The following is a 14305-nucleotide window of genomic DNA, read 5'->3' as shown; positions in this document are numbered from 1 at the left end:
ATGAAAAAATAAAGCTTGTTAATTACTTTACTAATCTTTACATAATTGCCTGATTTTGGGGCAGTTAACAGTAAAAGATTTTAACTACATTAGGAACTAAAAATGTATTTACATGTTCATGTAAGTACGTGAAGTGCTTTAGGATTTTCTCAAAATGAATTGTGTTACAGCAATTGAAAATACCATGTTATCAGTACCTGGTATGATACCCTTTGGCTCTTCCAGTCTTCCTCTTTTGTTCACTCCTTCTTTCTCCCCATAAAAACATCTACTTTTGTTTTTGCTTCCATGATGTTACTTTGTAATTTGTTTCCTGTAATTAACATGTCTGTACTTACCTGATCCAATGGCTAGTAAAGATGTTGGAATATTTTCCATTCAGGTCCATGGGTTTCAGATGTGACCCTCAACAGATGATTATCAAATGCTGAAATTCACATCTGAATAAAAGGGAGTTTTCTGTGTATGTAGAAATGCTTTCTTTAGCCTGAGGGATAGCAGTAAATACAGAAAGTGAGATGAAGACTGGATTTTTTGTGGAACAGATATTTCATTTTAACTGTCTTTTTTTCCTTTATTCTTCTCATCTCTGCTTGAAAAAATGTTAAACACGTTGAGTCAGGGAGACATTCCTGTGCTGCATTAGAATAGCCATCAACGTCAGCCGAGACCATTTGGATCATGTCACTTGTCCTAAAGTGTGTAGCTGTTTTTAAAGAAAGAACATGTCATGTTCTGTACAGGGATCTTTAATGCATGAAACTTGTTTGAAGCAATAATAAATCAAGTCCTTGCTGCTAAAACCAGTGTCTGATTTTCCCTCATGACAATCTCTATCTTTCCATGTGTAAAAACTGAGACAATAGCAAGAATAATTCTGCACCCACAAGTACTGCAAATAATTTTGATCACAACTAACTAAATACATAAATCTAGGGGGGGGCAGGGGGGAGAAGACACACAAAACACCACCAGAAATGTAAATGCCCTGCACGTTTGCCACAATGCTTAATAATGTACTCTTTTTCTACAAGCATTGTTACAGGAGATTGCAAGATGTATAGAGATATTTTCATTATTCATGCCCTATTGAGTATGCAGTTCTGCAGACATTTTTCTCACTTCTTCCAAAAAATAAGTGGAGTAATTAAGAGCAGGCATAGGGTTTGAGACTTATTTGCCTATCTTTTTCAATTCTTTTATGTAAGCATTAATTCCATTAGATTCAAAACAGTTGCTTGTGATGTTTTGAAAAAAAATTTTTTTTGCATTTTTTTTACTCTTTATTAGTAACTCTTTTTGACTGTGTGTAGCCATAGCTAATATGAGTACAAGAAATGTCAGTGCAATTCTGTTTCAATTAATCTGGAGTAGTTTAGGACTGCAGACTATTTTAGCAGCATGACTTAGCTTCAAAAGCTCTGTGAGAAGATGACAGAAACCTCAGTGCTGGCAAATGTTATTTACTGTCTACAGCGTATAGTAGTGTAATCGTAATTACAAAGGGATGGTGCTGAGACCCCCACTTGGGCTTGAATTGGAGTTGCAGCTCAAGTCAGACAAAGGGTTCAAGGGCCTGACTCTGCCTGCCACCTTGTGAAATGCCTTGCTCTTTCCTCACCTACAGCTTTGCTGGCTTTGGATGTGGGCAATAAATGCTCTGTAGGAAAACGCGCATAAGCGTGGCAGCACTGCTGGCCAAGGCACCTGTAGCAGCAGTGTGCCGTGCCCAGAAGTAGGGTGGGCTTCTTCGGCCTGCCTGGACCTCAGTCCCACCAAGCACAGCAGCCAGGGGCCCAGCAGCGCCAGCTGAAATGCTGTTTGGTTTTTGGCCATGTGTGGGCTCCAGACCACTTAGGGACTGCGGAGAGGCCAAAAGTGCATTTTGCATAGGCTGGGGTTTGAACAGCAGTTTTTAATGACTTTGAGTTACGTCGAGAGTGAACTTAGCTTCAGCTGGTGACCTTGAGCTGGAAAACGTCAGCCCGTTATCAGCGACCTGAACTGTGAAGTCGCTTTGTATTGTTTTGAGTGTTTTTGCTTATGGAGATTGTTGTATTTAGTTTTTTAATCTGGTACAGCATAGTAGAGGTAACCATCAGTTTGTTATAAAAACAAATGCACCGTTGACCTTTTCCCTTCCAGTTGGAGGGCTGTAGCAATCCGAGGTAACCATCGCTTGTTTGTTGTTCCACTCACTGAGCTGCTCGAGAACTCCCAATTTCCAACAACTCGGCTCTCGGGAGCAGGCTGGAGCACGGAGCACAACATGTGAAGTGTTGTGATTTGTTGCCATGATGACAGTGTCAACTTAACTACAGCTGACAAACAGTTTTTAAATAGAACATTTCGATTCATTATAGTATTCTCCATCTGTTTTTTTTCAATGTCTGCATACATGCAAAACATCTGAGAAATGCTACCACAATGGTTTAGTTTACTTACCCAGCCACTAACATTAATTAGTTGTTGAGAGTGGTAGTTTAGTGAGCAAGTAAAATGTCGATATTCTGCTCTTGGTAAAGGAAACTATTTTGTTTATTTAACCAAAAATGCCCAGAAGACCTGCTTCCACATTTAGAGCTTTTCAAATTGATTTTTTGAGCAGAGGTTCTATATTGTTGGTTGTGTCTTTTTTGTTTGGTTGGTTGTTGTTGTTTTTTTACTACTTCATCTCACTTTTGTCAGATTTTACTTCCTTCCCAAAATATCTGCCATGTCTATTTCCAGTGTTGAAATGGTAACAGAAGGGATGCATCATTTCATAATTAAATCAGGCTGCTGGGGTCAGATTTAGAGGGTTTTATTCATGGCTTTGCCACTGGCCCACTCTATGACCTTGAGCAAGTTGCACATTGCTGTATCTCAGTTTACCTATAGGTAAACTAATATTGACTTCCCTTGAGGGGATATCATGAGGCTTAATTAAGCGTCTGTGAAGTTCTGTGAGATAGAGGACTGAAAGCTGCTATAGACAGACAAATAACGATGGCGACAATGATGATGATGATGATTTGTGCCTGATTGCACTACTTCCCACAGAACTGCCCCTGTAGCCGCTATGTGGATTAGTTGTCAGGTGAGCTATGAATCCATCAGTTCATCCATCATTCTGCCCCTCTTAGACTGAGCCCAGCTGGCTAGCTTTGCTTATTAGTAGCTTTTAATAAATCAAATCATATTTGCTGTTTTAATTGTATCTTAAAGGGTAATGTGGCTCGCTGCTTTTAAATTAAAAACATTGTGACAATGTGCACATTAGAAGCTGCTACTCTCGTACTCTACTCTTCTCAAATCATTGACATAAAAATGGGTTAAAATACTGATTTAAGGAAATTCCTAATTATAAAGCATGCAACTATTAAATTCTGGCAGAGTACTTTCTCTGGGTGCCACTTCTTCAAAGTGTGGGCATCACTGTAAATATCCTCGGAGCCCTGTCTCAGTAAGCACATTTTGAAAGTGGTGATCTACCCATCTACAGAAATCCAAGGTGAAAGCAGTTGAGGTTTGCTGCTTGTTGACTGAAACAGTGATGTCCATATTAAAAAAAAAAAAAAAAAAAAAAAAAAAAAAAAAGGAAAGGAAAGTAATGTAAAATCAGATTTGTGAATTAAAGTTTTAGCTCACTGTGATTTTTACTTTTAAACAACACTGGCCAGAAAGAGCTACAGGAATAACAAACTGACCTGTTTTATTTTTAATTTTGGGCCAAAACTGTATCTTACAAATCTCATTAAAATGGAGTATATCCACTAAAATATTGATAACATAATTTCATTTGAATTTGGTTCTCTCAGACGTGAAAAGCGAGGGGCCCACATGGAAATGGATACTCGTAGAGGAGTCCTTCTACTCAGTGAAATCAATGGGAGTAGCCCAGCTGGCTACTTCTGCCCATTACTAATTTATAGCAAATCAAGCAACACTTCCTCCTCTAACATCTTCTAAATACCAAGTCGTATAGGAATTCCTCCCCAGGTACAGGAAGGGATTAGGGTAAAACCAGCAGGAGGTTTCCCATTGATTTCAGTGAGGCTTTTGCCCAACGTCTTATTGTATCTTAGATCATCGGCCTTGGAGCTCTGTGGAGTTTGCCTTTTGATCGAGAGCAGAATTTGCTGCAATGGTTCCCCCTGGGTAACCCCGAGCAGGTGCAATCTGACTCCTAGCTGCCCGAGCAGGCTTCCCCCTCTGTGGCTGTGCTGTTTTTCGGGGCGTCCTGTAATCGGTGCTGATGACAACTTATCCCAATGGCAGGCAGGAAAACCACCGCCGTGTGCGCCGTCAATAACTTCTGGCTCCCGAGAGGAGATCAAAGAGGGAGACAGCAGGGAGGAGGAGTAGCCATAGATAAACGTAAAGGAAAAATGCTCAGTAACTGAGATAGCACTGTGAGGAGATAACAGAAATCAAAAAGATTTATTAAAAAGGCAAACAAAGTAGTTTCTGAAGAATTCAGCTACTGGAACATAAGCTAAGTACGCTAAACGGAGCAGTAAGCTGGAGCAATATGGTTTTGGGCGCGCTGGTCCTGTGTTTGGCCCAAAGGCTCCCTTTCACACCTTAAAAGTATGTGAAAAGCACAGTCAGATTTGAATCCTTTACTACCACATACTGGTGACAGTCATACTGGTGATACTTCAGTAGGGAGACGGGCTTGGAGCAAATGCCAAAGCTGGGCTTCCCAGCAGGACCCTGGGTAGGTTTCTGGGGATCTACAGACCAGGCAGAGTCTGTGAGGAGCAGATGAGAGAGACCTCTGAAGGCCATGAGAGCCAACATTGCTCATGAGCATGGGGGAGGCAACAGGGTAGGTATGGGGAGGGCCAGCCATTCAGTTCACTGCACCAGCAAAGCCCTTGGTTTGGGTGCAGCTATGCTAACAGTTGAGAATTTCTTTGCTGTGGGATAGACAACAAAGGTCAGGAATCAGGGCAAGAGAAAGGTAAAAGAAAAATAGTTCTGTCTGTGTATTAATGACCTCCTTATGCTCTCCCTGCTAACGACTACTACTTCATTCATAAATATATATATATATACCCATTAATTAAAATCATATATAAATGCATATATATGTGTGTGTGTATATATATATACACATATATACAACAGTGGCTGTAGGGGTGTGTTGTTTTTCTATCATCGGCCTATAAATTAGAAGGGAGTATTTTGTGTTGAAATGTCTTTTCCACTTGCAGAAAATTTTCCTCTTGCTCACTCCCTGACCTCTTTATTTTTGTATTTTTTAAACCTGAACAGTTGTCTGAAGTGACTTCACTCCAGGATCCCACAGTTGGATAAAAGAACAAAATACAGAAAGATAAGTTCTTAAAATCACTCTGGGCGTTCTTTAATGGTAATCATTAGCCCTGGTCTGAACTCTATTGACAAAATGTTGGAGTAGTCTTGAAAGCCGAGTGAGTGCTCTTTTAAAGGAAGAACTGGTTAATTAGGAGCTCTAATGCAACTGACCTAATTCTGAGGCTCACTGCTAACTTTTGTAATGCACGATAACATAAAGATTGGAAATGATATGTATTGATTCATGCAAGTCAACAAGTCGGAGTTTTGATTGGAAAGTTAATTTCTCAATAGCTATTTAAAGTTGTCTTCTTCCTTCCAGAAGAATACAACATATTGTTTGCCTGCAACTTCATAACCGGCCTGAAGTTCATTTATTAATTTGTGCAGGGAGCCACAGACACCAAGAGAAAATACTTCATGGCCCAAGAGTCAGGGAATTGTGCCCTTACTGTTAAGTGGCACAGCTGTGAGTTACTGATTCCCCTTGTAGAAAGACCAAATTGACCAAATGTCCTCTTTTTTTTTTTTTTTTTTTTAATAATAAAAATAAAGAAATAGGAATTTACTGGTAATCACTAGCATGGTTATAGTCGAGGATTGAAAGTTTTACTAAGGGTATGTGAATGTTTTTACTGTAAATCTGGGCATGTAAGAAGTCACTGCATTTCTGTATCTGAATATGTGTCTTTTAAAGGCAACACTATTTTCTGTTGCTCCTCTCTCCTCAAGTTTAAGTAGCGAAGGTGTGAAAAATAAAGTTTTTCTGGCAGTGAAGGGATATGTCAGACATAACTCCTCAGTAGTGTAGTATAAATTCTTTCCTACTAGGTCCTGGTAAGATTCAATGCCTGATCGACTGGCATTGCTCTGGTTTCCTTTTGCTGTAGATGGGATGCCGGCAAACTGTGATTCCTTACAACACCTTGCTGTAGTATCTCATGCAAACTTCAGTAACAGTTTGTATGTTTCTAAAGACATGCTGACAAAGGAGGATCTTCACACCCAGCTGCAGGCATCTAATTAGGGGGTTGTGAATGACCTGTAGGACCCCCCCCATTCATTGACTGTATTTGGGTGTCTGGCTTTTCTCTTTAGGTGCTCCAAATTGCTTGTAACCTAGACATCCAAAGTAGATGTATGAGCATCTCTCCTCCCACCAGTAGCATTCACATGCAGCAGCGCATTGACGTGATGCCATGAAGTCCAGGTTCAGCAGTGCTGTGTTGCAAATCTGTGCTCCAAGGCACGCAGCTGTGTGCTGTGCTGTGCTTGCTGTACGTTTTCCTGTGTACACAGCCTGCACAGCGCAGAACAAACGTGATAATTAGGAAAGGGGGAGAGGACTTTCCTATTTCCTGTGAGATGATGCTTTTTTGTTAGCATCTAAAATATATTTATATGTTTGTTTTAGAGATGTTTTAGTTTTGAGGCTGCCAAGCTTTGAAAGAGAAACTTAGTCTCCTTTCCTTCCTTCTTCCTTTCCCCTTACGTCTTCCCTCTTCCCTTCCCTTCCCTTCCCTCAAATTCAAATTTGAGGGTGCTATGGAGTATGTCCATGTTCTCCAAATGGCGCCTGGAGAATTTTGTGTACTTAATTTCATTTGATTTTCTGGAAGAAGCTCTTGAGGCACCGGGTCAAAGCAACTTGTTAGACCCTCCTGACAATTGAAAGTGAAGATTTTGCTTTTTTTTTTTCATGAAGAATGTTGAGAATTTGGCTGTGGTCTAGATGGGTTCTTATTTCAGACTGCCTTAATAGTTTCATAGTGCAAAGGCTGAATGATGGAGATAGTGACTGTGTAATGCAGAGAAACCAGTCATCCTAAGGAGAAAAAAAAAAAATGACTTTTTTTTTTTTATCAGAGACTTTAATGATGCTGTTAAATAAATTAAGTGAGCCTGTTTCAAAGAGAGAAATTGTGGGATCAATGTACCAAAGAGAAGAGCTAGCTGAGAAAAGAAGCACTGGAAAAATATGAATGACAAAATTATTTGTTTCAGGTTTTTAATCATGAGGAATAGCTATTATATGAATACAGTGTTACTACTATTCAGCATATGCCAGGCTTGCTGCTTCATGACTTCTTCGTAATGGAGGCACTAATGTAGCATAGTGTGATGCTTGTCTGTGACATGCACTGATGGTGCAACTTGGGTTAAATCATTGTATCTACTGGATTCCTGGACTGCTGTCCCTAACTTATTCTTGTTCTACATATATCAGTTAAGAGAATAACTTTTTGACTGAAACTGGAATATACTGGGGAAAGAAATGGCACACTGGCTGCAATCAGGAGCGGTGAGACCAAATTCATACACATGGATGCTCCTCCAGCAGGGGAGATTCAGCCTGCTCTTATGCTTTTGAGGAATTCTAGTGTATTGGATTGTAATGAAAGCAACTGAAGTAAAAATCTGATTTCAGCAGAGTATGCATTCTTGCACAATGTGGCAGCATTTACCCCCAGTTAGAGTTTTAATTCAGCTCCAGTTTGTAGTAACTGAAAACCATTTCTAGCTGATGGAGGCTTAGGTGGATGCTTATGTGAAGTGTTCAGTTGCATATGGATAACTCTTTCCTGCGTAACAGATTTTTCCCACCTAGTTGGTACTTTCACAAGAGAAGCAGGCATGAGCACTGCTGTACTTTCTCTCTTCTGCAAGGCTTTATTTCCAGATGAGAGTTAAGGCATGTTGATAACGTGAGGAAGCTGTTGCGTAATGCCATTATGCAAATGGTGCGGGCTCATCAATATGGGCGACGCCATCTCAAATAGGATATTACAGATGTACCAGGAGTTCAGAGCAAGGCAAGAAGAATGATCAGGTGCATGGAGAAACTCTCATGAGGAGAGATTGAAAAGACTGGGATTGCTTACCTTGAGAGGAGATGAATAAAAAAAGAACATGATAAGAATCTAACATTCATTATTTTGCATAGAGAAGGCAGTTTGGGAACGGCTTTTCTCTCTATCTCATGATATGAGAACAAGGGAACACTATAGAAAGGTGGCTGATAAATAATAATTTTTCACCTGGTGTGCAATTAGGTAATGGACTTCCTTGCTCTGGGAAGTTACTAAGGAATTTAATGTGTTTTAGGAAAAGGGCTGGCGATTTATGTGAACAAGAATATTCTGTGTTGTTAGTGTATATTAAAAAGAAAAAAAAAAGATTACTAAAAGAGGTCTGAAATGATATGCTTTAGGTTTCCACTCTAATTGCTTGGAGACATTACAAGGACGCTTTTTTGGGGGATGGGTTATCCCAGATCTGCCTAGTGCACTTTTTTTTTTTTTTTTGCATTTTCCGCTGACACATCAGGTTATGCTTATAGTTCTAGATGAAACTAGATTTGAGCCCATGTGGCAATTTCTGTGTTCCTGGTTGTTTCATTGTCAGGCTGTTTCAACGGCTGTTGATGCCAGCTCAAATTTACAGCCATATTACGTTGTGCAAGCTACTTGTGGCACAAACTGTCCTTTTGTCTGGAACTTCTTCAGCATTTACAAGACAGTGGGTCATGGTCCATGAGCACGGTTATAGGCACAGTGATAATACAAACAACAAATAGTAATTATCCATGTGAACATTTAGAAAACATCCCCAACTACGAAGATAAATTGCTATTGGTAGCAGCAGTTATGCATCCTATACGGGAATTGTTTATTATTGCAATTGTTACGCTTTCTTCTCTCTATGCAGGAAAGAGACTATGGCAGGAGAGAAGTATTAGCGAGTAAAACTATTTCCCTTTGGATACCAGTGTCCAACTCCACCTTGAGGTCCTCAGTGAAATAATGTTTGTTATTTTTGCCTAATCCCCAGCCAGCAGAACTTCACATTATGAAAGCATCACACGGCCCAGTTTACAATCTCTGCTCAGTATTTCAGTTAGTCAAGGAAAATGAACTACCTTTGGCTTTCGGAGACTCCCAGGGCTATACTCTTCCCACGATACATGTGTAGCAGTTAACAGTACTACTAAAGCATGCCCTAGAGAGGAGAATATAGTCCTTACAATATTTGTCCACCTTCCTAGTGATTGTTAGATTATAGAAAAGCAGCCTCTAGGCTACATGTGCGCACACAACCCTATGCATGTATGTGTAAGGTTTTTTATACCTACAAATATATATGTACTCTAATATACAGACAAACATGTATATGCATCTGAAAGAGATGATTAACTCCTGCTGTTGAAAATTCTTCAAGGGAACTCGGTGTGCCAGTGTGCGGTCCCAAAATAAGGCACTGAAAATCTCGTCAATCCTATGAGGTTAATACAGTTCACTGTTGCTTAAATTAGATCAGTGTAATTCAGTGCATCTCTAGTGGAAATTAAATTTGTGTTTAAAACTAAAGAGCAAGCTAGCTAGGTTCAGGAGCGCATTTGGGATGCAAAATACATTAAGCCTGTTGCAAGTTGGTTATTGCTTTCAGTGTCTTGAACTCCTCAGGTGAAAGTATGCTATGAGTTCCTTGTGGTATTATACGTACCATTTATGAACTCCATTTTTTAAAATTCTTTTCTCCCAACTCTTACAAGACAAAAAAAAAAAAAAAAGGGTGTGAGAAAAATCAGAAAGCATGTGTTGAGTCTATTCATCTATTCAATGCTTATGGTAAACTAATGAGAGACTAACCATCAAGCCACCTCCAGATAGTTATCTGCAGTGACAGCAAGTTTGCTGCACTGCTTTGATTCTTACAAATATACAGGAGAGAATCAAGTGAGGCTGTTAACATGCTCCATAGGAAGCCATCAAACTTTCCATCTATCTGACATAAACCTCTGTTCTTGTTGTTTTCTGAAAACAGTGCAAGAGGTTTCTGATGCATTCTGGAAATGGATGCGTAACATGGCCAAAGAATTTTTTCTGCCTTTGAGGAAAGGGGGATTTAACATCTACCTCCTGACAGAGTTAGAGCTTTCCATTGTTAGTTAGCATGGAAGAGAAACTATGTTGTGTCATCAAACTTCATTATTAAATATATAATAGCATTATGGTTCCTAAGTATTGGTAGATTTTTTTTTTTTTTACAGTGCTACTCCCAAGTAGATTGCACTAGGAAGTTTGAGATGAAACTACTGTATGCAGACAAATCCATATTGTTGCTGTCTGTGTGCTTGCTGTGAAACTGCTCTACAGCTATACAGTTTGAAAGCAGAATCTCATGAAAGTAAAATCAGCATAAAAGTCAGGTTTAGACTTCTATATTCATATTTATGAATTGAAAAACCTCAACCATGATCTTATCTGGAGCGGTGGTAGCAGTTGACAACAAATGTGCCCTTGAGAATACTGTGTATGGTAATGCAAGGGAATCATGGATATTCCTTCCTACTACCTCTTGCTTGCATCAATATTATTATAATAACAGTAATGGTAATTATTATTACAAGCTTGGGTGCCACAGTATGTTTCCACTGGCCTTCAACAACTGCTCAAGCAACTGGCTTTGAGTTTGCAACAGCTATAGTGCAATGGATTTGCCTTTGTACTCTGTTCCCAGTGAGGAGAGACTCTGTTCTCCTACACTGTTGCATTTATGGGCTGCAAATTCAAAGTAATTATTTCTTTTCTTCTGAAGTATTCTGCTTATTGCACTATTCCTGTTCAAGCTGCCTTAGTTTGTATTGATTTCTCAGAGTCCCTGCTCTCCATCACCGGGTTTTTCTGTAGACCCATATCCATTCTAAATAAAATTCAATCTTTATTAATAATCTACAAATTAAAATTCCTCTTATCCCTTCTCTCTATTGAGATAAAAATACATACATACATATGTGTATTATATATGTATTTTATATGCATATATATATATGTGTGTATGGTTTTCTGCAGTTGCTAATACTCTGTTGAGGCTTTTGATGTGGTCAAGTAGAGAGGCCTTGGAGCATGCTGTAATGTTTGGCAAAATCAGGCAAAAGATGTTAGTTGTTTCTTTTCTCATTTACCAACTGTTACCTGAAAGGGGTTTTAATATAAAACTTGACATAGGAGGGTAATTCAGCAGTAAAAGGCAGAAAGTGCCACAACAGTAGATGCTCCACAGCAAGTGTAAATACAGAAGAAAAAAAAAAAAAAGGGAAAAAGTCTCATTCTGATTAAACCTTTCTCTCTGTTTTATATGTACATATATATAATATATATTTATATATTTTTTTCTATATTTAATAGCCATGCAAAAGATAGCATTGCAGTTTATCGGGCTAGTGTTCCAGTCTTCGGACAGAAACCCCTTGAATTCAGGGGCAGAAGACTGGAGGGTTTCAAAGATACCAGCACTAAGCAGAGAGTGTTTGGGGAGATGACAGTAACAAGGATTATAGTGACAAGTCAGGAAAAAGGAACATTTCTTATAACATTACATGTTACAATAATAATTGAGAATCCTAGTGAACAGATTATGGAACTTTCTTTCCTATGGGAATTTCGTTCATTGAAGGTGCTCAACTGATTAAGTAAACTGCCGAGAGTGTCAATTAAAAGGGTAGACTTTACTTAAATTTTCCATATTTACAGTACTCAGAAATCAAAGCCAGCCTGATCTGTAGGGCCACTTCTGTTACAAAGTCCAAGTGTCTACGTTGTTTAAATGGCTTGTATCTCATTGTTTAAATAGCCTTTTGATAAGTAACAATATAATAGTGATGGTGATTGCTTTACAATTAGCCTATCAGGATGGCATTTTAGGCTGTAGCCCTGAGTTTTTCTTTCTGCTTTGTACTCATATTATTAATAAACAAAGCACACAGGTCTTTGAACTTCCAACCAGCACAAATGCCCGTGCGGTTTGTCTGTGTGGGTTCACGTGTGTGTGTGACATTTTGCGTTGGGGTTGTGATTTCTTTTTAACTGGCCACAAAGCCACAAAGGTGCGGAGGAAAAAGGACAGAGTGGGATGGGTGGAGCAAAGCAGGGTGAGTTAATATGTGAATAAGAAAATAAACCAAGAAGAGAAAGAGCAAGAACTGAGAAAAGGAAGGTGATTGGGAGGAGAGAAAGTCACCTCTTATTTGCAGAAAATCACCTCTTATTTGCAGAGATACTGATCCTGATGCTCTGAGTTGTTATTGTTGGGCAGCATTGGTTGTTCAAGGCATCAGCTAAAGTGTTGTGTTTTCCAGGATAGATGCAATTATTTTGTTTTGCTATCCAAGGACAAACAAGTTCGAAGCTCATGGTGATCAAGGAATTTTTCATGTTACTTCTTCTGGGAATCACCCTTTGGTTGCTTCTTGTAGCTCCCACCCAAACGAGGTCCTCATGGAGGTCTCTGTGCTGCTGAGAGAGGGGAATAAAAGCCTCACCCCGCTGTTTTTGGCTCAAGTTTTGCTTCCAACTCCAGTAGCGGACTTGCTCCCTTCCACTTACAGCTGCTGGGGAAGGGGAATCAGAGACTGCGGTGGGAAAGGCAGCTGTGGGAGGGAGGCTAGCTGGTGTGGCAGCGCTTGGCATACCTAATAGGAGGGGGTGTCCTTGTTTCTGATGGGACTCACGGTAAGCTCAGAATCTGGGAGTAGGTCTTGAAGATTTCCAGAGGGTTGTTGGTTGAGTTTATTCTCACCAGAATATCTCACCTGACCCAGATTGTCCATTGAAAGTGGAAAGTCTGCAGTTATAATTTCAGTTTTCTTTTTACTGGCTTTTTCAAAATTTGAGCTTTAAAACTGGGTACAAGTTCTCGATTATAAAACAGAAAATACTAACCTAATATGTTTTTACATTAGGAGAGGCAGCTCTAAACAGTGACCTTGTTTTGTTTTGTTTTTCATGTATATCTGTAAACTGCGGGTTACACCATTAGCATAAAATACCACTGCATCAGTACTCAGTCTGCTTGTCTTGTTCACTTAAAAGACTTCATAGGACAGGTACAGCAATACATTTCTGTGAAAATATAATTTGTAATATTATATGACTCGTGTAATCAGAAAATATTGAACATTATGGAGCATTTAGTATTTGTGTTTAAATTGCTCTAGACTTGAATATCTCCGAGGCTCAGAAATAAATCTATTCAGAAAAAAAGAAGAAAAATGCTGGAACGTTGAAAAAGTGAATGGAAATACAAACATGCTTCTTTCTCTTTGATAAAAGTACTTTTTATAAAGAATCAATTAATTATTCACTAAAATATATTAGAGATTAGGTTTTGTAACTATACAGAGCTGTAAGCCTCTTTGCCGATAATTTTGGTGCAGAGAGCGTTTAACAGTTAATTTTTCTTCTTGGTGGTGCTTTGACAAGTGATCCTTAGGGCAGAGATGAAGAATTTTGCTCAGGAATTAAGATTACTTTTGAACACAAGAAGGGAAATAAACCTGCCAATGTACCTACTTTCTGAAAAAACGACGTGCGGGAGATGCATAAAGATACCACTTGTGCCTTACATTGGAGAGCTTTTTGTAGGAGTGACAGGCTGGAAACACGGCAGTTAATTTTTCTCTAAAAAGGGAGGTTTTGAATCTGACTGGCTTGCATGTAGAGTGTCTTTTTTTCCCTCTTTCTTTTTCTTTTTTCCCTCCCCCCGCCCCGCACGAGATGGCTCTATGGAATAATAAGCCCAGCCAGTTTTGGATCTGAACACAATCTCACTCACTCTCATGTTGTTTGGCACTTGAACAGGAGTGACAGGCTTTGGTTCCTTTATCAAATAACTCAGTGTATCTATTTTTGTAAGCCGTGTCATTGGCTGAAAAATGCAGGTCCCTCTACAATTATGGGGCATGACCGGGAGGAACACAGGCAGCAGGGCTTTACTTGAACTCCTACCAGTTAATTGAAATTCTACTCCAGCCAGTTGAGATGGGAAGTGATATGAAGATGTGGAAAAACCTGAGTTGAATTGATTTTTCCTTCCCTTTTTTTTTTCTCTCTTTTAAAGAGAAAAGAACAAGACGATTGTTCGTGTTTATTAAGGGAGTTTGAAACAAGTGCTGAGGGATAGACCAGAAAAGAGTGGGGCCACACGTGTATCACTTTTTGTT

General features: G+C 39.3%; 1 protein-coding gene across 10 annotated transcripts in view; it reads left to right on the top strand.

Moving 5' to 3' along the window:
• The window catches only part of ESRRG (estrogen related receptor gamma), a 403755-nt gene that overhangs the window by 200883 nt on the left and 188567 nt on the right, over nucleotides 1-14305 (top strand). The window lies entirely within an intron of this gene.

This window comes from Anser cygnoides, chromosome 3 (assembly GCF_040182565.1).
Source record: "Anser cygnoides isolate HZ-2024a breed goose chromosome 3, Taihu_goose_T2T_genome, whole genome shotgun sequence".
Lineage (NCBI taxonomy): Eukaryota > Metazoa > Chordata > Aves > Anseriformes > Anatidae > Anser > Anser cygnoides.
This window is presented reverse-complemented; position numbering and strand designations above follow the sequence as displayed.